This window comes from Aethalodelphis obliquidens, unplaced genomic scaffold (genome assembly GCF_003676395.1).
Source record: "Aethalodelphis obliquidens isolate GAN/ISIS:26980383/991018 unplaced genomic scaffold, ASM367639v1 scaffold25, whole genome shotgun sequence".
Classification (NCBI taxonomy): domain Eukaryota; kingdom Metazoa; phylum Chordata; class Mammalia; order Artiodactyla; family Delphinidae; genus Aethalodelphis; species Aethalodelphis obliquidens.
The window spans coordinates 34163596-34189645 of record NW_020837969.1 but is presented as its reverse complement, the minus strand read 5'-3'; the positions used below and the strand labels follow the sequence as shown (position 1 = coordinate 34189645).

At 43.7% G+C, this 26050-nt stretch overlaps 1 protein-coding gene and 1 pseudogene across 1 annotated transcript in view; one reads left to right on the top strand and one right to left on the bottom strand.

Annotated features, from left to right (window-relative positions):
• The window catches only part of PSD3 (pleckstrin and Sec7 domain containing 3), a 565935-nt gene that overhangs the window by 508300 nt on the left and 31585 nt on the right, over positions 1–26050 (bottom strand). The gene's annotated exons all lie outside the window — the stretch shown is intronic.
• Positions 1579–2616, top strand: LOC113628930 (protein phosphatase 1F pseudogene; annotated as a pseudogene).

Genomic DNA, 26050 nt, shown 5'->3' with positions numbered 1-26050 from the left:
CTTGGCACAGCTTGAAAGACACTTATTTGAGTACCGTCGTCATAATATTTTACTTTATAAATGTCCTAGGTGGACACGTCCCATGATCTGCTCTATTTTGGAGCAATGATCACCTTCTAGGGGGGCCTTCCTGCTGCTCAGCGTGACTTGGATGCTCAGGCCATTGGACCCCAGAGCGGGGACCACTGGAGGAGGCCAACCTGGGGGCAGTGGGTCCTATCTGGGCCCTTCACTCCAGCCACTGTCTTCACTTGTCAAATGAGTTACAAATAAAATGCTTTAAGATTTGTAGAGCAATTTAATATTTTTAAAAAATCAACATTTCATCCTCTTACACTAACCCCAAACACACACCCACACACCTCAGAAATGAGACGTGGTTTTATCTATCCCTTATGTTTATTTGTTAAATATAACGTTTAGAAACAAAATTGAAAGCCAGGTTGACTTCTTTTGTAATTTAAGCTATATTAACCTGCTACTGATTTTTTCAGATGAAAAATATTTCCAAAAACGGATTAGTAATTTGTAGTTGATGGATATTCAACATTAATGTCAGACTGTAGAACTTGCCTCTCATTTTGTTGTGAATATAAGTTGAATATGCACATATTACAGTTGAAGAACTTCTGAAACTTTTAACAATAAGGAGGGCTACTTTAATGCTCTAAATTTTGTCATTTGGTTAAAATGTCACGTAGTTGTCACACACACACAAAACAACAGGACATCTTCAAATCCATTTTGTTCAGAAAAAAGACTTTGTATGTGATTTCTGAAAGTTATTTAATAGCTAGAGATACACAATCATCATATTTTTGGATATGAGATTGTTTTCTCGTTTAATTTTTTTCTCCTTTGTGGTTTTCTATAGAAATTGCCCATACTAGTTTATATTGCTGATGCTGTTATGGTGCTTTTATAGTAAATGATTGATTCTAGAATGGTTATCCGTAAAAGGACATTTTTCTTTTCTCTTTTAGAATATATTTTGTTTTTCAAACCTTAATTTTTATTTCTTCTAAGGAGTAGGGTTTCTATTGCATCTAAAGGATCTATGTAGACATAGGGCTTAAAAGTGAGAATCAGGACAGATTTTAAACCTCTTCTTTCTTGCTCTCCTTCTCCTTCTGTCTCCTTTCTACCTGTACTGCTTACACCCAGCCCTGCACCCTTGCCTTGGTGACCTCCCTAGGATTTATTTTCTTTCCTTTTCCCTGGGCTCCCTCTCAGCCTCGCTGTAAAGTTCTCAGTCTATCCCTGGTCTTCTCAGCCTGTTGTCATAGTGACAACCACACTCCCAGGAGTAGCAGTCTCATGAGTGGTTGGGATGGACCTGACACCAGGTCCCACAAACAAGCCTGTAACTGTGTGGACTTCAGCGGCTCTGGGCAGACGTTTAGCAGCTAGGCCAGAGCTGTCACCATACGGTGTTGTTAGAGAGAAAAAAAGAAAAACGAGAAAGAAGCCCATACTGTTAAAAACCTAGGCTGGGGGGAGCGGCTAGCGGGCGCCGGGCGGCCGAGTGGCAGAATGAAGACCAATGACCTGGCAGCAGCCCCCGGGGATGCTCTGGGCATGGCCTCAGGACCCCCACAGCAGAACAGCCAGAAGGCAGAGGAGAACCCCAGCCTCCTGGACGCACTCCTCCGCGACTTCCCAGCCCTGCTGGGCCCGGAGAGCCTGTTGCCATGGAAGGTCCGAGGGACAATGCTGATCCAGGAGGAGGTGAAAGGCGAGCTAGCTGAGCTGGCCATGAGCTAGCTGAGCTGGCCATGGGCTTCCTGAGCAGCAGGAGCGCTCGGCCGCCACTTGCTACCTGCCTGGCTGCTGCGGACGGACCTTTCTGAGTTGCGGAAGTTGCCGGAGCAGGTGGAGGAGGATCGCGATGAGGAGGAGGAGGCCCCTGTGAGCCTGCTGGACGCTGCGGGCCTGGTGCGGAGCCTCTTTGACCGGCTCTGGGAAGTGTGCAGCCAGTGGCAGAAGCAGGTGCCCGTGGCTGCCTGGGTCCCGCAGCGGCAGTGGCTCGTCTCCGTGCATGCCATCCGTAATGCGCGCCTCAGGATGGAGGACAAGCACGTGTGCCTCCCAGCCTTCAACCTGCTCTTTGGCCTATCGGACTCTGTGGACCGCGCCTACTTTGCCGTGTTCTATGGGCACGGAGGGGTGGACGCCGCGGGGTACGCGTCTGTGCACATGCACGCTGTTGCTGCCCACCAGCCGGAGATGCCCACTGACCCTGCGGGGGCCCTGCGAGCAGCCTTCCGCTGCACCGATGATATGTTCCTCTGGAAAGCCCGGCGAGAGTACAGATAAAAGCTACGTTTACACTGTACCCTCATCTATAAGCGTGCAGCAGAATTACGTCGAAAACAACACACGTACGGTAAAAAACACCTTATTGCTAAAAACTGCTAGCCGTCATCTGAGCCTTCCAGTCGTGATCTTTTTGCAGTAGGAACATCAAAGATGACTGCTCACAGATCATCACGACAGAGAATAATAATAATGAAAAAGTTTGAAATATCGCAGGAGTTACCAAAATGCAGCACAGAGACAGGAAGTGAGCAAATGCTGTTGGAAAAATGGTGCCAATAAACTTGCTCGGCGCAGGGTTGCCACAAACCTTCAGTTTGTGAAAAACGCACCATCTGCGAAGGGCAATAATGCGAAGCAGCAATACGAGGTCCACCTGACCCTCCCCACCCTCCAAACACCTCCCCCGGGCAGGTCTCACTAGGCTGCTGGTGTCGGCAGTTAGCGCGATGAGGCGCGTTTGTTTCTGAAAGAAGAAAGGACGCATTGGTCCCTCTGTGACCTTACCGCCCACTGAACCTCACCGCGGAACCTCGGGGGTCCTCCTAGCAGGGTGGATACTAAGATCGTGTCCATTTCTGAGATCGGGAAACAGGCCCAGAGAGCTGAGGCCTGGCCCAGTCGACAAGGCAGGAAGAGACGCGGGGTGGGGGTGTGGGGGGGGGTAGGCACCGTCATCAGATGCTCTGAGCACAGACCTCACCAGAATTAACAAGGCTGCATTTGAATCTGAACAGAAAACCTTCCAGGTCTAAGACTGTAAGCTGGGAGCCCCGCCACCCGCCACCCGGGAGCTCAGGGCTGCCACTCTAGTCAAGAAAGAATTCTCTGAAGCAGAGCTGTTTAGCTTAGGCTGTGTTTATTAAAAACACCTTTGCTGAGACGTTAAAAAAAACAAACCTAGGCTGGTTCATTGCCTGCTCACTGATGAGGATTTAAAGGACAAGGTAAAGATAGGTACAAATATTTAGAGAAATATGACTGTAGACAGATGACATTCTGGATAATAAGGGAAATAACGTAATTTTAGAACACAGTGAGCCACAGACTTAAGGAAACTAGTTGGAAAAACATCTCCATTTGAAAAGGACCTAAAGGGTCTCGGAGGAAAACTTGGCAGAGACTAAACAGTCAAATTAGTGAGCGTCTTTCTTAGAATTAAGGCTAGCTCAGGACTTTCTTTCTGAAAGAGAACAGTTTGCTCCATATAATACCATTTTACCAATAACACTACGTCACAAACCTAGTTCACCCAAGTATTACATTATAGTAAGAATCCAGTGAAGCAAAGGTTGAAGGATGAAAATAGAAGTCCTTCCTCCTTCCCCTCCTCCCCAAATTCATGGAATCGTGGACCTGGAAATCATCTATTTCAACCTTACCCTCAAGGCAGGAAGCCCTTATACAGCAGTTTTAACAGGTGGCCATCCAGGTTCTGCTTCATTATTTCCAGTTGACAGAGAAGTGAGTCATTGCTTCACAAAGCAGCCCATTCTATTTTTAACAAACTTCAGGTAAAAATCCTCCACTAATAAAGAGCTAACACTCATGTTCTATTTACTCTGTGCTAGGCAGAGGCCTCCGTGCATTAGCTGGGAATCCCCACACGACCCCATGCAGCAGGCCGGTGGCTCTGAGCAACTAACCCCACCACAGCAAGGACGGGATCTGGATTTAGGTCCAGCCTGACTCCAGAGCATCCTATGTAACCCCTGTGCCATGGGGCCGCAGGTCACACATGCCTCCCTGTAGCTTCGCCATTCACGCTGGTCTGGACACCAGCGGTCAAGCCACCACTCCCATTCCTCTTCCACTCCAATAGCCTTCAGACCCTTGAAGATGGCAACTGTCATCTCCCCACCCTGCCCCGCAACTCCTCTCCTCACTGCTTATTCAGCGGCAAATTTTTGGAAGCCTCTTTCATCTGGATGACCATCTTCTCAGGATGGGTACTGAAGAGCAAACACAGTAGATAAGGTATAAACAGAGTAATAATTACAGATGAAATTGTCATGTTTTGGCTACCAGATTCAGTGGAGGAAAAGATTTTATAGGTAATAAGCATAAAAATTATCTTTTTAAATATTTACTACTGCATGTATTTATGTGTACTCGCAAATCTTTTCATTACTAACATAGTAATTATCGTTCTAAACACATTATAGTGCTGCATAATGATAACTTATTGCCCAAGCTGAATTATATTTCAGGAGCTAAGAATGAATTTCATGGATGCAACCATTTCTGTGCATCTCTGCTACCATGGCAACCAGTTAAAACAGGTTTGCTTAATTAATTAGTTGTTGGTAAAGTACTATGAAGATGAAGACGGCTATTAATAGATTCACAGTGTTTGGTATTAACGTTAGTGTGATTAACATAAACGTAAAGTGTTTATGGCCGGAGTAGACCAATTCATTTTCCATTAACAGCCATATTTCATCATTGAATTAAGAAAAGGATTTTTTAAAACTTTTATCACCCTTTTTATTTTTAACAAATTGTCTAGTCTCTCTTTTATGCTTCTCTTGGCCAAATCTTAACCAACTCACATCATACACTCAGGCAGAAGAGAAAATTAGTGATAACCAAAGTTTCCTGATGAAAAAGGAATATCTTCTGATGGTGGTGACAATACTCAAATGCCACTGCTGAGCCTTTCCGTTTCCTAAAGCTGAATGCAGGGTATGGAGATTGTCCCGAGTGAGAGCTGGAGGAATGGCCGCATCATCCCCCAGGACCTATTTCCCAAAATGGCACAAGGGTTGTTTGCAGGGAGCTTGTCAACCTCCCTTAACTCCCACTAATGCTTATGCAATCGAAGTAAAAACCGCTGTTTGCCATGCAGATGGAACTATGTGACAAGCTCTCCAGATTGTCAAACCTCCAAACAGATGGGCTCCAGGTCTGCCACAGGTTGAAATTCTGGAGCTGCCGTTGCTCCTTTCCTACCTGCCTCCTTGCTATGATCTCTTGAGTCTCCAGGGAGATCTTCTATCATGGAATTTAGAAGTGGGAAGACCCACCCAAGGCCCTCTACTCTACCTCCCTGCATTCTAATAGGTGAGGTATTTCACAGATGAGGAAAAACAAAGTTCAGAGTTAGCTGAACTCAGAGAGTGCTGGGCTGGGCTGGGCTGGGCTGGGCTGGGCTCCATTTGGATTGTGGTGGGGTTACATGGCTGGTTGGAAGTCTTATCCTCAGGTAGACTGAGAATACCTTCCGCTATCCTAGCTTAAACCAGATCCATGAACCTCTGGCTGGGTCCATTTAAATGGATTCAATGGACTACCTCATTGCCAGTAATTGAAATGTCCTCGTTTACATGAGGGCAAGGAGTGAATGCTCAGGCCTGGGCTCCTCTTCTTTTTTGGTACGCGGGCCTCTCACTGTTGTGGCCTCTCCCGTTGCGGAGCACAGGCTCCGGGGGCGCAGGCTCAGCGGCCATGGCTCACGGGTCCAGCCGCTCCGCGGCATGTGGGATCTTCCCGGACCGGGGCACGAACCCGTGTCCCCTGCATCGGCAGGCGGACTCTCAACCACTGCGCCACCAGGGAAGTCCGGGCTCCTCTTTAGATGGTGGCACACCCCAGTGCCCACCTGGGGCCAGAATAAGACAAAGGATGAACATGACTTCAATATTTCCCTTCCTCTGAATACCCTGTGCTTTCATGTTGGCTTTTGTAGCAGCGTCTTATGCTCTTTAACATCCCTTGGTGTTAAGCATCCTCAGATGTTAACATCTGCAGCCCTCCCACCGCACGTTAGATTTACCCCTCCTTGGAGTCATCCTTTGTGACTGACAAGGACTCTTACAGAAAAGGCATCACCAGCATCTCCATCCCCAGGTTATGTATTTGTGGTTTAAAAGAATCCTTCAGTCTGTTAAGCCTAAGGAGTGATTGAAAATGGCAATTTCAAGTCTATGGCAGATCAGTGGGAGAATTCCTGTGCTGAACAGTCTAACCTGAGAAAGAAAGGTCTGGCTTGCAAGATACCAAATGGGATGCTGTTCAAATGCAGCTTATATGTAACTGCCTGCTGGAGATGCTGTGGAGGGAATTCAGGTGACCTTGGGCCAGATGGCCTTTCAGATGCCTCCAGCCCTGAGATTCTTAATGATTGTGTTGCATGAATGGCGGCTCGATTCACTGTTGATCAGTGGCCACTTGTAAAGGCTTTCTTACACCTCTACAGAGCTCTGTCCTTAGCTCTGGCAGTGCTTATCAAACAGTATCAGTTCAGGAAGTTGGAATTATCAGCCCCATGTGGCGTAGTGAGAAAGAGGCACTCACAAGCTCTCAACAAGTGGGGGCCATGGGCTGATCTAACAAGATGGCACTGAAAGACCTTCTCTTTATCAAAATACCCATCTCTCTTCTCATCCTTATCATCCGTTTTGTGCTCCTATCTCAACATCTATCTTCTCTTCCCTAACACTAAGCCCTGTGTCTAAATATATGAACCTTTTTCCTTTCTTTACAGGATTTTGTTCACTCAAGAGGTCTTCCCTGAACTCCGTTAATCTCCCCAATTTATATCTTATCTTTCTCCTTCCTTTATATTCCAAACTCTTACCAAAAGAAATAATACCTGGGACTTCCCTGGTGGTGCAGTGGTTAAGAATCTGCCTGCCAGTGCAGGGGAGATGGGTTCTATCCCTGGTCTGGGAAGATCCCACATGCCACGGAGCAACTAAGCCTGTGCACCACAACTAGTGAGCCTGCGCTCTGGAGCCTGCGACCCACAACTTCTGAGCCTGTGCTCCACAACAACAGAAGCCACCGCAATGAGAAGCCCGTGCACTGCAACGAAGAGTAGCCCTTGCTCGCCACAACTAGAGAAAGCCCACATGCAGCAACGAAGACCCAACGCAGCCAAAAAAAAAAAAAGAGAGAGAGAGAAATGATATCTAAAGTTATTGAGCAGTTGCTATGCATCAGGAACTGGGCTTAACAATTTAAGTGGATTATTTCATTTATTTCTCATAATATTTTAATATGATACTTTTATCCCTATTTAGTATATGAGGCAATAAGGCTTAGAGAGATTAAAAATCTTTCCTGAGGCCCTACAGTTAATGCTGAAGTCTGGGTACAAATCCAGGCAGTTTAACTCCAGTGATCTTAACCAATAAGGCCTCATCCTCAGGACCTGGGTCCCTGGCAATCTGACCTTTGACCCTGCACTGCTGAAACTGCCCCTCCTCCAGCTTTGTCCTTGTCCTACTTGACCTTCCCTCCATTGACCTTCTTTCTTCCTTGACTTCATGAGACCATGTGCATCCTTTTTTTTATCCGCAAATTTCTCCCTTATGCAAATGTTCTGGCCTTTGCTTTTTTATTTTTTTTTCTCCCCATCTTCTTCTCTCCCTTTTCTTATTTTTTGCTCTTTATCTACCTTGGCAATCTCATTCTTTCCCACATTTCAATTACAAAATCAATGCAGGTATCTGAGCTCATTTCTGAGTTTCAGTTTTTATAACTAACTGGTGAACGTCCCAGGGACACCTCAGACTCAGCATGTCCAAAGCCAAATTCATCATCTCTCCTTTATTTGTACACCAACCTCACTTCCTGCTGATGAAATGATGTCATGTCCTGGAAAGAACACAAAGCAGGGAAATGAGGGGACGTGGATTCCAATCCCTGACATGCTGGCTGTATGAACCCTATCTCCTGAGTAAGGGGGTGTTCAATGGGTGGCATTAGATGCCATCCACTCTGTATTCCTACAACTCCTCATGTCCCACATCCATCACTCTTTCAGGTACCCAGGGATGGAATCTTAGAGTCATCTTTCACCTCTGCATATATTCAATCTTGAAATGGAAAGGAAATTTTTCTAATAATTGATTAATTAATTTTAATTTAATTTATTTATAGAATACCTACAAGATGACAACACTGGGAAACACAGTGGAGAATGAATGAGAAAAAGTCCCTACCTCATGGAGTGAGTGGAGGCTGACAGTAAACATCTGCATGAATAAACGTTTTAAATAATAGAAAGGAACAAAAAGAGCCGTGACGAAAAAGAAAGCAGGTCAAGGGTTTGCAAGCGGCTTGGTGGGAAATGTTTTAGTTAGGGTGGTCTGAGGAGATGATGTTGGAGCATTGACCTGACAATGAGGGAACGTACCACAAAGACGGGAGGGGAGCCTGGGGAGAGGGCAAAGGTCGTGAAATGGGAGCAGTGAGAGGATCCTCGTGGTTGGTGCAGAGCACTAAGGACCAGAGCTCAGCATGAAGGCGGGAGTCCAGGTCTTTGGGCCTGAAGGCCATGCTCAGAATTTGGATTTAGATTTTAACTGGTGGGGATACCTTAGAGGATTTTAAGCCTGAGAATAACTTGGCCTGATTACATTTTAAAAGATCACCTACTGCTATGTGGAGAATAGATCATGGAGTTTGCAGCAGGACAAGAGTGATGACAGGAGGACCTATAAGATTCAGTTGTCAGGTAAGAGAGTCTTGGGGCTTGGACCAGAATATCCATGCAGGTGACGAGCTTGCTGAAGAAGCTACATGTGAGGGGCTGTGTCCCTTATTACTGGAAGTATCCTGGAAGGGGGGGAAGTCAGGGATGTTGCCCATGAGTCAGGTTTGGACAACATGGTATGGAAGGTTTCACTACCGCCAACATTCTACACTCTATGAGACTTGATTCCATTTTATGTAGAATCTGCCTTATCTACTTTTTATATGGCCCCATAACCCTGTAAGTCAGAAGACAAAAGGGACAGGCATTAACGCAGAGGTCAGAGCTAACTGGAGCTGGCCTAGCTAGTTATCCTACCTTTAGGAGCTGACTGGTCCCCAGTGTAGTAGGGTGATTTGCCATAACGAATGAGCCCCAATGCATGACACCCATTTTACTTATCTATGTGGAGTCAGAATCCCCTGAGCCTTAAATTCATAGTAAAAGGGGTATCAATTTGTGAAGATTACATGAGGGAATGCATAAAGTTTATAGAAATCTAAGTTACTAAAAGTATAAATTTTTATAGAAATCTAAGTTACTGTTCTTACTTAAATGAAATTCAGTGCAAAAGTACAATAAAATGTCTTACAATGTGCTCTGTCCCTTTGCAAAGCTGTAACTGCTGGAAATGCTACAATTCTTGAACTTGCTGGGCCAGACCCAAGGACAGCTACGTGTCTTTGTATACAAAGTTAATATGTGTCAGACAAACACACTGGACTATACGCCCAGGCAAATTTCCAGTAATGAGACAAGGGTAAGAGTAAGAAGTAAGTGTTTCCCAACATGCTCTGAACCAGAATTCCTCTGTTTTGATGTCATCAGCACACTTTTTCTGCCATTTTATCTTTTCTCACAAAAAAGAAACCAAAAACTGTGATTTCTAATATTATTTCAAAATTGTGCTTTTCCTATGTGGTTTTTTAAAAAAAATCCTTTTTTTTAAATTAATTAGTTTATTTATTTATTTATTTTTGGCTGTGTTGGGTCTTCATTGCTGCATGCAGGCTTTCTCTAGTTGTGGCAAGTGGGGGCTACTCATCATTGCGGCGTGCAGGAGCTACTCTTTGTTGCGGCGCGCGGGCTTCTCATTGCAGTGGCTTCTCTTGTTGCAGAGCATGGGCTCTAGGCACGCAGGCTTCAGTAGTTGTGGCATGCGGGCTCAGTAGTTGTGACTCGCGGGCTCTAGAGTGCAGGCTCAGTAGTTGTGGTGCACGGGCTTAGTTGTTCTGCGGCATGTGGGATTTTCCCGGACCAGGGCTCGAACCCGTGACCCCTGCATTGGCAGGTGGATCGTTAACCACTGCACCACCAGGGAAGCCCTCCCATGTGGTTTTATAGAGAGCAAAGGAATGAAGAAACATATTTGAAAAAGGGAGACAAGAGATAATCAAAACTGAATTTTGTTCTAATTCTCTTCTGAATTCTTTAACTTGTACATTGTCATAATTCAGACCTTTACATGAATTTCATCATCAAAGAAACTTTAAGGGGAAAAGAGAATTTCTCTTTTCATTAAAATTGTTTTATTTTATGTGTATGTGTTTATATGGAAACAAAACAAATCTGATGAGAAACAGCTGGATGAACATGTGGTTTCAAAACCGTTACATAATAAACGAGGAAAAGATTCAGATTCCCACATTGCACCTAACATGTGGTATTTCATCCCTACAGCACCCCTCCCCCCACTTTTTAAAGGATATCAAATTCTAAAGTGATTTCACAGGTGACCCACCTTCTAGAATTATATTCTGCAAACTTATTTCCCTCCACATGCTTAGTGAAATGCCGGGTGAGGCTCCCAGATGAGTGAGCCCCCAACATGTTCTTCTCCAAGCAAGCCTAAGTGTATGTATAAAACCAAAATGTCAGGCATGATAAATCTAGGTCTATAATATATAAAGTGAAGAAAATCATACGTAACAGCAGAATATCAATGATTGACATATCAAAAACCTTCAATTCTATGCCAGCAAAGGTTGTCTATAAGTTGACCAGGTCCAGACACCAACAGAATTTCTTCAGTTTTCTTTAAAAAAAAGTCTGGGACATAAACAAAAGCACCTCATGAAAGTACTTTTTTCATGGGTCACTGAAACTCAAAATCACTGAACTTATGAAGAGTTCAAAGGAATATCATAAATCCACATGAAAGGCTTGAGCACTGGCTTGGGTGTTTTCATTTCATTCGTAACACTTGATGTTGCTGCCAAAAGTTCAATTTTCTCTCTCTTTCTTTTTAATTGAATGAAATACCTATAAAGGAATCATACCTCCTAAAAAGAAAGCACAACTTTACAAGAGAAGAATGATGACTCTCATCTCCAGTTAAATACAACTTCCATCTTGGTAAATTTGAATAAAGGAATATACTGCCAGTGAGTTGGCCAGTAATGCAGGTAGGAGGGAGGGAGTTACAAAAAGACCGGGTCCTTACTTATCCTACCGCCTCTCCCCAGGAATCTGGTACATGTCCATAAACTACTTTGACCTTATAGAAAATGGGTGGAACAGAAAAGAGTAGAAAAAAAATGAGTAAAGACCCAAGACTTGACGCATGTTAACCAGGAGGCCAGTTCTACGTTCAGCATCAGACCACACATTTTGCCAAATATCATAGACTGGCAAACAGCATATATGGCCAAAATGATTGTGGTAAGAATTCACAGGTATGGAATCATGCTACATAAACAGGATCTCATAGCAGTTTTAGTGGTAGCTCAGGGTCAAAAGCTTTTCAATTTACTGTGATATTCAGCCAAACAGCTCCCACACAATCCTCTCATCTGGTCATGGTTTTGTGGGGCTGTGGACTCTACAATCCCTCCCACCTGGGAGGAAAATGGGATCCAACCTATTACTTTTGCAGGCCATGTTTAGGTTCATAGCTGGGGGGAAATACCGTGACCACATATTGTGTCAGGGCTCAGATACTCACAGAGGCATTAACCACATTATGATTTTTCTGCAGGACCTGAGTCTTTTTTGTCTCCTTCTCCCCACGCTGCTGGCCAGTCTCCCAGCTCAGGGCCTGGAGCAGCTGCATCTGGGGATCTGTGCTGAGGACTGTGCCCTGCCCCTACTGCAGTCCCCCCACCCCACCCCTCGAACAACTGCATTCAGGACCAAGTAAGATGCTGTGCTGCACCCGGCTCCTCCCTGTCAGGGCCTATCACATGTATTGATCGCTCTCTGCTTATTACTCTTGCCCAGGCACTCATCACCTCACAACTGACTAATTCCTGCAATCTCCTGGCTGCCTTCCCCCCTCAAACCCGTGCTGCGAACAAGTGCCAGCCTATAGCTTCAATGGTAGCCTCCCTTCTCCAAGCCAGACTGGGGTAATGCAAACAGCCTGGACTTTGGAGCAACAGATGGGATTCAAATCTAGGCTCCATGATTAATTAAGTCACTAACCAAGTCACTCTACCCTTAAACCCATTTACTGACTTGTAAGTGTGTTAATCCCCACCTGGTTATCGAATAGATTAAATAAGATTATATCAATTGTATCCTTGAAAACATCTAGTACCCAGTTTATAGCAGATATTAAATGAATGTAAATTATTATCTATTCTTTTTCACTATATTTACTGTTCTTTGTCAACTCATTCCATGGTCTTTAATCTAATCACCAAGACCAGGTCTTTTTCTCTAGAGTTTGCAGTCTGGTGCAAACAGTAAAACATTGGTGTATTCCCCCACTTTTCGGACCAAATTCAAGACAACATTTATTCAACAAACACAGAGTTAGTGTCAACTAGATACTAGATACTGTACAAGCCTACTATATCAACATGAAATACAATAAAACATGAAAAATACTGTGAAAGCAAAAGAACTATGAAAGTTCTATGAGAACCTTGCTCTGTGGTGTACCACAAAGATTCACAGAAGAGATTCTCCAAGGATGAATAGGAGTTTGGTGGAGAGATGGGGAAGGCTATATAGAAAAATGTGAAGGCTTAGGTATGACCCGGGGAGACAGGCAGATGAGACTTTTGAAGAAGTTAAGGCCCAAATTGTGAAAATCCTTGAATACCATTATAGAGGTTTAGGACTTTGTTACAGGCAATTGAGAGAACATTTTAAGGAGAGAATGAAATGAAACCAAGAGATTCACAGTTCCATTGAAAAAGTTCACCAAAGGGTATTTCTCTTATATGTCTTTTATTTTGAATATATCAGAAGTGTTAACGGAGTTGAGACTGACAGTAGCCAAACTCCCTTGAACACAGCCAAGTATCTTTCCTGGAAAAATAAGAAGCATTTCTAAGCAACAGCATAAAGCTCTTGAAAATAGCAGTTCCCAGTAGCTGTTTTCTAGGACTGATTCTACAGAAGTTTACCCAAGTGATTAGAAAACTCTTTGCTCTTGCAAAGATGAGGTCTCTTTACATAACAAAAGAAAGGTAATAATCCCTTTCCTCTGTAACATTTCTCCATTAAGAGGGGAAGGAAATTCTAGAAATGGAAGAAAGTAAAAGAAACCAGCCCTCTGATTCAGCTCAAAATCAACTGAGGTTGGCTGTGTTGAGAGGAGGCTACTAACAATTGTTGGGCACCTTCTAGGTGTCAGCACTATGCTAGATGCTTTATACACATGATCTCATTTAATCCTCACAATAACCTACCAAGTAGGCATTTTTACTCCCAGTTGAATTCAGGGCTTTCATCAGTCTAATTACTAGTTTCTCAAATATTTTCCTTTAAATCTTCTTTTTGTCCATAACCAACATCCCTTACATCTTGTTCAAGTTTAGTTTGGGTACAAATTTTACTGGAATTATCCAATAGGAAATAAGAAAATATGTGTAGAACAAAGATGAAATAACTAGATCTTATACTTTCGGACCTGACAGGGACTCTGATTTTAGCATTGATCAGTTTCCTTCCTTGGGCTATCACTTATTCATTCAGCAAATATGAGCTGAGTTCCTGGCACCATGCATCTGGCTGAGGTCAGACTTAGCAAAGGGCCATGCCTACTCTTTCTCACTCAGTCCTGGCACTCTACCCCTTATCATTCCCGTCTGCCTCTTAAAACACCCAAGTGTAACTTTGCCTTGAATTTCCAAGGCAAGCTAAACCTCTTTTTTCTTCCAAGTTTGATGCAATATTGGATTACCCAAGTAAAACACCAGGATGCTAATCTTTTTAGTAAGATCTGATGAGGTTTTGTTAAAGCTGACAAAGGAAGTTTCAAAGAAATACTGTTGACACTGCTGAACAGTATTTAATACTGAAGCTTACTATCATTCAAGTCTTGGCAAGTGAAATGGTTGGTTGGTCTTGCAATAGAAGAAAAGGCATTAAATAGGAACAGGGACAAAGTTCTCAGGTGTGGGCCTCAGGTGAGCACCTGTTTTTGATCAGGAGTGATCTCGAGCCTCAGGTGAGCACCTGTTTTTGATCAAGAGTGATCTCTATCTATCCTCAGCTCACATAGCACCTGGAGAGTTAGGGGTTAAATCTTAGGGTTGGCAGCCCTGGGACCAACAGCTGCCAGCAATTACATTTGTCAGCATACCCTCTGCAAACCCCACTACCTCCCTGGGGCTCACTGCCAGCAGGCCTCTTATTCCTGTGTATGTGGGGACATGAATCTGTTTGCAGGAAGCAGGAACTAAGCTAGGTGCTTGAGTAGATGAAGTACTTAAGAGCCTCAGGTGAGCAATGCAGTGCTACTCAGCTGTTTATTTGCTAATGACAAAATGCATTGCTGATTTACAAGCATGGAGGTCTCTAACTGCGCAGTCCTTGGCACTCTGGGGTAGCTCTCATGTGCCTCCAGGCTATAGCAGTAAGATGCATTGTGCAGATTTCATTACAAGCAAGGGATTCAGGATTCTGTAATTGGAGAGGCCATAAAATGGTCATTTATCGTAAAATATCTCCTAGCCGGATGATATAATCCTGCCATTAGGGACTCAGGCCCTGAGATAAGCGTCATTCTTCCTGCAGCGTCTTCCTCCGATTTAAGCCTCTGGGAGGTGGAGCATGCAGGGGACAGATGAATGGAAGAAAGGACAAAGAGGGAGACACAGAGTGTGGTGAGGGAAGGAAACAGCCTATGCTGCATGCACAAGCACACTGCTGAGCCCAGGGGGCAGGGAGCACATCTGTCTATCAGCCATTCCCCCGCTTCTTGCATAATACAAGGTGGGTATTCAATAGGGACGTGCTGAATGACGTGACTTAAAAGGCAGAGGACCAGTTCTCTCCTGCCTAAGAACAGGAACCCATCAGAACAAGGATCCCAAGGTGCCTGTGCTCCTGGCAGAATCTCCCCCAGGGCCAATGCTGTGGCCAGGTGGGCCTCCTGCTCTGAAGTTTCTGCTGTCAGGTAACACCTACACACAGCCTAGTGTCATTGAGTGTCTTGTGGTTGGATTTTTTTAGTGAAGTTTCATGCACATTCGCCTTCTATCCTTGCTTATGCAGCCTCTCCATGGAACGGCCTGGCAGCACCCTTGGCTTGCCCAAACCTGGAGACAAGTAGCGTTTGCACATCCAGAGTTTCCAAAGAACAGGGCAGATGCCTCTAACTCATTCTCCTGAAGCCTTACAAGAAGTGGCAGCCAGGGTGAGGCCAGGCTTGATGACCGCCCCCAGGACTAAAATTAACCCAAATGCCAGTGGGCCTGGTGGGACGATGGAGCCAACCTCCTGGCCCTTCACTGAGAAGCGGCCCCGCCCTCTCCTACAGGGCACAGAGTCCTGGCAGACCTATCACTTAGGAGGAAAGAGCAGTTAGAGGTGGGGTTTTTTTGTTTTTTTTGTTTTTGTTGTTGTTGTTTTTTTGCGGCACACGGGCCTCTCACCGCTGCGGCCTCTCCCGCCGCGGAGCACAGGCTCCAGACGCGCAGGCTCAGCGGCCATGGCTCATGGGCCCAGCCGCTCTGCGGCACGCGGGATCTTCCCTGACCGGGGCACGAACCTGCGTCCCCTGCATCGGCAGGCGGACTCCCAACCATTGCGCCACCAGGGAAGCCCTAGAGATGTTTTTTATGGGATCTTTTATGAGGGCAGAGTGTACTTTCTCCCCATCTAAAGCCCACACCTTTGAAAGTCAGGTTCCTGAAGAAATGGTATATAGCTTTGAGCATGTGAAAACCATTTAGCTCACAAAGATATATGGATAAAGTAGTGAAAGGTGCTCAGCTGCTGAATTAATACTTTATGTACTCCGAGCAGCTTAACTGCCAGAATGCTATATATCCTCATATATCCTTGTGGAGAAAGGAGGGAAGAAAGACAGGAAGAGACCCCACATCAACAGCGTGGTGGGTAAACGTGAGACCTGTGAGATACTGGGTTGAAAGATGCTTGTGAATCCGTAAGCAGCTGCGTTCACAAAATAGAGAAAACTCACTGCTAGGGTCCACTCTAGTCTATATGAGCAGGGAAGCAAAGAGCAATCAGGTTTTCTCACTTTACGAAGATTTGGTAGAGCTGCCTTAGGCTCTGTAACAGTTTGCTAGGGCTGCCACAACAAAGTACCACAGACTGGTTGGCTTACATAACAGCAATGTATTGTCTCAAAGTCCTGGAGGCTGGAAGTCCAAGATCAAGGTGTCAGCAGTGTTTCTTCCTTCTGAGGACTTTCTCCTTGTCTTGTAGGCATCACCTTTCCCTGTGTCCTCTCAGGGTTGCCCTCGTCTGTGTGTTGTCTGTGTCCTAATCTCTTCTTATAAGGACACCTATTAGATTAGGGTCCACCCATATGACCTCATTGCACCTTAATTACCACTTTAAAGGCCCTGTGTCCAAATACAGTCACATTCTTAGGCACTGGGAGTTAGGACTTCAACATACAAATTTGGGTAGGTGGGTGGAGAAATAGTTCAGGCCCTAAAAGGAGGGGACATTCTCCAAGGAGGAGGGAGGAGAACCTCCCCCATCACTGTACCAGGAATCCCTTACACCTAAATCACACGTATGATGAGCTTCCGATGCTTCTAAGATTTTCCTGTGCCTCTAAGATCTGTGACAGAGGATGGTGACAAAGATGGCTTTATTTCGTCATCTAATTAAAAGGTGGAAACCTAGATATTTTCTCTCCTCAGCTCCTGAGCCTGCTTTGAATAGTGGGACAGCAGGGTGTCCTGGAAAAACCCATGGTGTGAAGCCAGACTCCCTGCATTTGAATCCTATGCCTGCCACGTATTAGCTTAACTCATTAGTGAAAAACAATCATGACAAGGGAAGGGATGGAACAATTAAAATCCTCAATTCCAGCCAGCACCTAGCAGAGAGTTGAAACTCTTAAAGAAGCCCAGATTTTGGAAACATAATACTTTAAAAAAACATATTTATTTACTTATTTATTTGGCTGCACCGGGTCTTAGTTGTGGCATTTGGAATCTAATTCCCCAGCCAGGGATAGAACTCGGGTCCCCTGCATTGGGAGTGTGGAGTATTAACCACTGGACCACCAGGGAAGTCCCAAAACATAACACTTTTGTTTGAACAAGCCAACCAATTTGTGATGGAGATTCCAACAATTCTTAGATCAAGAGTTCAGTACTTAGGATGCAGGTCAAGGAGGCCATGTCAGCTCTCCCTAGATAGTCTTTGAGGTCTGCAATTTGCAAATGAGAAAAAAGAAAGTGATATAATTTAAGTGATCCCGCCACCCCAGGGCCTGCGAGGTGAGCCTCAGTGTGCTCTTTGAACTAGACATAGAAATGCACTGGGTCTACACCCTTCACCTACATCCCCTCCTGGCAGACAAATAATGGCTATGAGGCTTAGGAAACACTGAAAAAGGTATAGGATTAAACAAATGGGCTGAAGGCCTCCTGTGAGCCAGGACTTAGTCACACACATCCTCTCCCAACTGCCTCAGTGTCCAGAGGAGGAAACCAAGCCTCAGGAAGAGTTTGCCCAAGTTCATTGGCTCATAAGACTTGAATACGACCTGTGATGTCTGATTCTGAATCCAGTGCTCTTCCAGTTTCACCAGAGTTGACCCCAAGCCCTCCATCCTGCTACCCACCCTGCAGCTGGAGTGTTCATTTAAGCCCATGTCTGATCAAGTCTCCTCTTTGCTTCAAGGCCTTCAACAGCTCCATGGCTCTTAGAATAAACACACAGCTTCTTATCCTGATCTGTGAGACCCTGCTCCCTGGCGTCTTTCACCTTCCATGTCTGCACCCCTCCATTTGCTGTCCTCCTTCCAGGCCTGAGTCCTGGTCAAGCCCCCTCCCTGCACAAGAGCTCTGTGCAGGCTGGCCCTCCTCGGGCCTCCATCTTTACCTCGATGACCAGCACTCATCCTTCAGTTCTTAGTTCCATTGTCCCAGGTCCAGGGAAGACTTCTCTGCTTTCTGGGATTAGACCACACCCTCTATTATGCACTTGCATATGACCCAGCACTGCTCCTTTCCAGCACTTTCCACAGCTCATACTTATTTGTGTGATTAAGGCTAGTCTTTGATTATCTACAAACTCCATGAGTGCAGGGACCTTGTTTGTTTTCACTCATTAGGGGGCCTCCAGCACCCCGGTAGTGCTGACACATAGTAGACACTTAATAAATATTTTTTGAATGGATTAATGAGTGTATTTGCATGCTTTTTCTCCTTTTCTATTTATTTTGCTGCTGGAATAGGGAGATTGGCTCTGGGGCAGTAGAAGGGCTTGAAGAAATTAAAATGCCCCATCACAATAATTGCTCCTCCCTGGGAATGCCTGTAGAACTATTTGTCATTGTGTCGTGCTGACTTACAATCAGGTGAACAGCACATTACCATCTACCCCTGTTCAACTGAGGGCAGGGGCCATACTTTATCCTTTATTAGATGCACTGCACCTAGCACAGTGCAGGCACTCACACACTTGTTGAAGGAGGAAAAACACAAAGAGCTAACTGAAAATGACAGCTACATAAGATGCTGGAAAGAGATGGCATGATACAGGAATAAGATCTCTCAGCTCAGATGTCAAGAAATTTAGAGCACACGTAGCTGGATTAACTCGAGGAAGGAATAGGAAAGTCTCTTCCCTTGATACCACAACAAAGGAAGAGGGAACAATTGTAGAAATAAAAATAAAGATGATGGGGATGGGGATATTTGCTCCAGGTGCCTATGTTGCCTCCTTCCAGTCTTTCCTTGGTGAGATCCTCAAGTGGGAGTGAGAGTGGATGGGAAAAAAGACATACTTGAAGAGAGCAGAGACGGTCTGGGAAAGCTACTGTGTAAGAAAGCCAGAAGGTTCATGAAAAATATAGAGAGTTAGTTATGAAAGCAAGTGTCAAGGGCTGAGAATTGGCTTGCTATAAATATGTGTACCATTTCTTGGGATTTCTTCAGCTGTGCTTCAATACCTAAATCCAGAGCTTGACAAATGGGGTGGAGACTCGGGGTTAATACAGCTCATCAAGGGGTCCCAGCTGGGGAAGGAGACCAGTGACTCCAGCAGGGGAGAGATGGTCCATGGGAAGTGGGAGGAGCCCACCCATGCACATGCACACACACACACACACACACACACACACACACACACACAGTCCTCTCCTCCTGACAGAGAGAATAGGAGAACATAAGGTCCTCATGGGAGAGAATCCCAGGTCCCAGGACAGAGTTATTTAAAGAAAGGCAAGTTTCTTATAAGATTAAGAGATGAAGTGAGGATATAAAGAGATGTACAGTAAAATGGAAAACACCCAAAGCACAATCAAGAGAGAACATACCCCATGATGAAACCATTTTACTAAGAAGCAGCTTGGACCAAGATCATCTTGGCTGATCTAGTCTAGGGCTACATGTCTGGAGCTGGAGCTGGTAAACTGGTGTCTGCCCACAAAGTTACCTCGGATCACCGGCTTGTGCTTGTGTTGTCCTAGGCTCAAGGAGAACATGGTCACTCTGGTGGCGAGCACGGTTATGTAATAGAGATCAGGGAGCCAGACTCACTTTGCTGATACAAGAGTTTACTTGCAGTCAAGGTGACTGCGGTGGTTTGGCACCTGCCCAGAGAAAAGATAGATATTCCAAGGAGAACAGACTGGTGACAGGAACCCTTAAAGCCACAATTTGTTGAATCCTTTGAAAATAATAAAATTAATGGGGTCCCTCCCATTAGAAGAGTTATAGAAGCACCCAGGGTGCTGGATTCTGGATGACCTTTTTGCAGCCAGACAGGGGAGGTAAGCTGCCTGACCCTGTTCCCACCTACCCCCTTCTCCCCACTTGGAAGCCAAATTCCCTCTCTTCTTCCCACTAGTGGCCTCCCTGCACTGCCTCAGATGCATCACCTAAGGGCAAGAAGGGAAAATATCTCCCCTGGTCAGGACCAGTAGTTGAGACACTAATCAGGAGATGCGTAGGATGTTTGGGGACGGGGCAATTTGGGAAGAGGCTAGGAGGAAATGAGTCTAGTTAAAAGGGTACCAAAAACAGTTCCAATGTAAAAACAAACTAGAGAACGACATGCTGAACACACACATGCTTACCTCCGGCTTTATCCAATCGAAACGTTATGTCATATTTGCTTCATATTTTTCTAAGGGAGATCATAATTTATAGATACACCTAAGGCCCTCTGTGTATCTCTTCCTCATCCATTTCTCTCTGTTGCTTCCTCCTCGGAGTAACAGCCACTATCCTGAATTCTGTGTTCATCCTGCTCATGCGTGCTTTTAACTTTTAATATAAATTCACATACATAAAGAGCATGTGGTATTGTTTTTCAGGGTTTTAAAACTTTTTAAAACGTAACCTGGGTCTATTACTAATCAACTGCAATTTGCTTTTTTCACATAGTATTTTGTTTTTGAAAATTTTTTGAGATCGTTTTTCAGACTTGATTTTGAGATTTTTTGAAATTGTTTTTGAGATGTTGATAGTTGTAGCTCAAAGTTTTTCAGTTTATCTGCTTTGTAGTATTATTCTGTTAAATAAACACATTATAATTTATCCATTTTTCCCATCAATGAACATTTGTTTCCTTTTTTTTTCTTTTACAAACAATAATGTAATAAACATTTTGTACATGGTTCCTTGCTTACATATACAAGATTTTCTTAAGAGTATAAGACCTAAAAATAGAATTTGAGGTTAGGAACAGTGGAAAGATTTTTGTCTGTTTTGTTCACTGTAGTAGCCCCTGTACCTAGAGTATTGCCTGGAAAAGAAGAAAGGGAAAGGAAGGAAGGAAGGAAGGAAGGAAGGAAGGAGGGAAAGAAAGAAAGAGAGAGAGAGAGAAAGAAAGAAAGAAAGAAAGAAGAAAAGAAAGAAAGAAAGAGAAAGAGAGAGAGGGAGGGAGGGAGGGAAGGAGGAAAGGAGAAGAAAGGAAGGGAAGAAAGAAAGAAAGAAAGAAAGAAAAAGAAAGAAGGAAGGAAAGAAGGAAAGGAAGGAAGGAAGAAAGAAGGAAGGAAGGGAGGGAGGGAGGAAGGAGGAAGGGAAGGAGGAAGGAAGGAAGGAGGAAGGAAGGAAGAAGGAAGGAAGGAGAAAGAAAGGAAGGAAGGAAGAAAGGGAGAAAGAAAGAAAGGAAGGAGGAAGGAAGGGAGGGAGGGAGGAAGGATGAAGGAAGGAGGAAGAAAGGAAGGAAGGAGGAAGGAAGGAAGGAGGAAGGAAGGAAGGAATGGAGGGAGGAAGGAGGAAGGAAGGGAGGGAGGGAAAGAAAAGAAAAGAAAAGAAAAGAAAAGAAAAGAAAAGAAAAGAAAAAAGAAAATAAGGCAAACGAGTTTTTGTTGGACTAATGAATAAAATTTTTATTTTTGTTTCCCTAAGCTAAAAGTGGACTCCTTCAGTTGTGTCTCTCTGGTCCATTAAGTCTCTTCCACTCTGACCCTCCCACCTGCACTGGGACACGGAGTGGTGTACAGCCCCGCTGGGCCAGGCCTGTGGAAATCTCCCATCTGGAAACATCCACACTCTTCCCCCTTCTGCTGGCTTGTTGCAGTCACACATCTTGGAAGCTTCATGTACTATTTGTGGAGCCATGTGAATCATATGACTGATAACAGCCTCCCGCTGCCCTGCACATGCATTTTGGATTGTACATGAATTAAAAGTAAACATTATTGTGTTGAGCCACTAGGATTTGGGGATTTATCTGTCAAGCACCCAGTGTTACCCTAACTCATCCAGGAACAGTGACTACTCATTGATGATTATCTCCTTGGTGCCTGGCAGAGTTTGTGGCATGTGACAGAGACTGAATAATATTTGTTGAAGGAAGGGAGGGAGAAAGGGATGAAGGGAGGAAGGAAAGGAGCGAAGAAGTTGTGTCTCCAGAGCTCTGTAATCGTCTTGCATGGAGCCAACTCCTCTGCCCCATGTGCCTCCATTTGCTTCCTCCCATCTCCTCAACTTCTCTTTACGCTGAAAAATGCAGTGAGGAATCTTCACCTGGGCATTTGCCAAATGTAGTCTGGGGAATTCATATTTTTGGTAAATTTAGTTTTAATAATACCTGTGAGCTGATTAAATGAATCTAAACCTATTTTATAGAAATAGGATCTTAAAAAGGCCTATTCTCAAACAGGAATCATGATCATAAATTTTCCCCTTAATAACATCTAATAATGCAAACAATTTTTAATCCTGATATATCTGCAGTTCTAGGCTTGAGGGACTTTTGAACTAAATAATTTAGAAAGCAAGAATATTACATACATTATACATTTTAGGTGTATGTAATATACACATTGTACACTGTAGGTGCATGTGATATTATATACATTATATATTACAGATGTATGTGATATTATACAGTACATTGTAGATGTATGTGATATTATGTACATTGCACATTGTAGATGTATATATATCATACATTGTAGATGTATATGATATTATATACATTGTACATGATAGACGTATGTGGTATTACATACATTGTCAGCAGAAGGAACATTTGTGTTGAAAGCTTCTCTACCCTGTTTTCTCCTCCTTCCTGGGCATGTGGAAGATGCCACATTCAGCTCCTTGGCAGGTAGGAGGTACCATGTGATTAGCCTCAGCTTGTGTGAGTGGAAGAGATGCGTGTCACTTCTGGGTTTGCAACAGTGAAAATCCTCTGCTTGACCTCTTGATCTCTCTTCTCTTTGCCTATTTGATTTTGCATGAGCAAAAAGTAAACCTTGGTTGTGTTGATCCACTGAGATTCAGGGGTTGCTGTGTTGCCAAGGAACGGTTTAGCCTAGCCTGACTAATACAACAGCTGAAACGGGAGTTCATACATAACCCACGACACGTGTACGTCCTAGACGACTTGTAGCCTTTTTCACTGATCTACATCCCTAGTCCTAGGCTGAAAGAACTAAGCTATGTATTTCAGTCTCGAGACAGCAAGGAAAGGCAAAGGTTCAGAAATGGTAAGTGTAGATGGTGCTCAGGGTAAAGGGTGTTGACAAAGCAAAATTACACAGTTAGGACCAGTATGTTGAAATTTTAGACCCAACAGAATCCACACCTCATTCTGTGACCTGTGGCCACAGAGATTTAATCTTCTCAATGGTCCCTGTTCCTGTGTTCAGATTACACTAAACATGACTGGAAAGACATTCCACCAAACAAAGGCAGACACAGAATTCAACACAGTTCAGCTTTATTCTCCATGCCAATGATGTGGCAAGAGAACACACCGATTCCCAAGATCATCTGCTCTCATACTAAAAAGGTTGCCACGTGAATTATCAAAGATACAGTCTATGAAAGGTAGTTCTATTATCTTGAAAATCTATGTTTCTTGGTCTGATTTTTTTTCTTCCTTGATGTTAAATACTGCCTCTTGTGGCTGTTCTTTGTTTGTTTTAATCTCATTTAAATGTGATCATTTACAGCAACTTTCTCATGGGAGAACTTCCTTCCCTTTCATCTTTCTCAAATACAGGCCAACAAAAGATGTTATTTCAGAGCAAAATCTAAAACTCGGAAGCCACAGAGGAAACCAGTTCCGGTCTCTGGGTAGTTTGCTATGTTGCAGCTTTGCAAATGAGGAAATCTGACCATCCTCTACCATAATTAATCAGACCAGGCAGAATCTGCATGTTTGTATTATTTGGGACATTTGTATTAAAACTAAAATGTGTCTTGGAACTGTTCCTCTCAGTAGAAGAGAGGTAAGCCAGAATTTTGACTCGTTGTACAATTACAAGGTAAAGAGAAGGCTCCTGATGGAAAGATTGGACGGATTCCTCATTTGCAATCTGATGAGCAGAGAGAAATGCTCGGGCAGACCAAGCTATGGCTAAGTGGAGTCCAAGTCAGCAAGGCACTTAGTATCATTTTAAAATTTCAACAGGCAGCAAGCATTCCATTCAGACTCCAAAATACACACTGTGTCTGTGAATTTTTCCCATTACCAGTCATTTTTTCCACCAAGACTGTACATACTATAGGCACAATTTGGAGACTTTATGGGTTAGCGAATCGGTGCCCTGTAGATGACCTGAGACCAATGCCCAGGAACGCGTGAGAGCAGCAGACAGAGCGACAGGAGAGAGAACTATCACTGTGACCGTGCCTAGGTACAAAGTGGGCATCAGCAGAAGGGAGAGCGACACCCACATGATGGACGGACGGAACATTTTTAGGGAAATGCAACTGAACATATATAACTGTTGTAGATTTGAAAAGTAAGTCTGTTAGTGCTTTCCCAAATCAGGGAAGAGGTTATAGGGAATCCTAATATTTTCAGCATTTAGAATTGAGTGACTTTTGGATTCTTGCTAAATTGTTCTTCAGAGAAACAGTAAGTTATATATTCATCTAATAAGAAAACTCACATATGCAGTAAGTTTCAAGGAAAATCATGGTTTGTTTTTATAAATCGGCAACTATAGTAAAGGAAAAACTCCAAATTTTCGTTTGTGTTTCAGTTGTTTAACTTTCACATATAAATTTTACATGCTTAACCTTCACACGTAAGTACAAAATTGATATTTTGTTTGTTGTACATTTTTCCTACAATCTATATAATTACTTAAAATTTGTCTTTTTACCTCTCATTGCATATATAATTGAAATATCAAAAATAGATCTCATCTTACAAAAATGATTAATATCTTTTTGATTAATGCTGTATGGTGATGATACCAAGTGCCTGTATGATACTATATTTAAGGCACAGTTCTAAGAGATACACATACATTACCTCATCTAAACCTTATAACAACTCTGTAAAGTGAGAATTATTATTATCCCCACTTTACAAGAGAAAGCTGAGGCATGGAGAGATTATAGATCTAGTAATTTTTTTCTTCCAGTTGGATCTAGTAATTTATTATTCTGATTCAATAATGATGCCTTATTGACAGTTCTTCTTCGAAACAAAATTGGTTGGGTTAAAAAAAAATTATGTCATGCAAAAAAAATAGCTAGAAGTTCTGGTTCCAGGTGTGATGGAGTAAGTGCATGCCACACTTTCTCTCACTGAATGCAACTATAAAACCTAGACAATGTGCCTCCCTCAGATGTTTGAAGACCTTAAAAATGAAGTATATACTAGCAGGCAGATCGGGCAAAAATGCTAGAATTCAAAGTAGTGCTGGACTTGGTGGTGAGTTTACAGTTTCATTTCCCCTCAGTATTCCCCAACCTGAACTTGAGGTAGCTGGAACTGTGGAAGTAAGCACTATGGTGCAGACAGAGAGCGATCAAGAGAAGCACTCTAGGTCTGGCTTGAGAAGAACTTCAAGATTTACAAGGAGAGGCAACTTTCTGCTCAGTGGGGCTGCAGCTCTAAGAGGTGGAACCAAATACATAGTTCCCCTGACCCCCACTCCCACTTCTCCTACCACATGACCCCAGACATGATGCAGTTGTGGAAGTGGAGAGTTTCTGGCTAAGGGACCAGAAGGGGAGACTAGTGAATTGGAAAACATCAGAGAGACAGTGAAGAGGGAACATATTGTTTATGAACCCTTAGGCTCAATCCTGACATGCTTATGTATGGGTTTGGTCCTAATTAGCATACCAAAGACTTTGAGAACTAAATTAAAGCATAGACTCTGCCCAGGTCCCACACTGATATGAATGGTGCACGAATAGGACAGATTCAATCAGTGCTCACTGCAAAAGCTTTGAAAACTGAACTGATGTTTCAGTCACAGACCACAAAAAGAAGGTTGGAATTTGCAGCCTGAACTTAACTAGGTTGGTTATCTGTTAAAACAGAATTAATGTTCTTCATATGATTTAAACAAATCTGAGTCTCATAAAGTAATATGCAAAATATCCAGGATACAAACAACCCAAATTACTTGGCCTACAAAGAACCAAGTAAATCTCA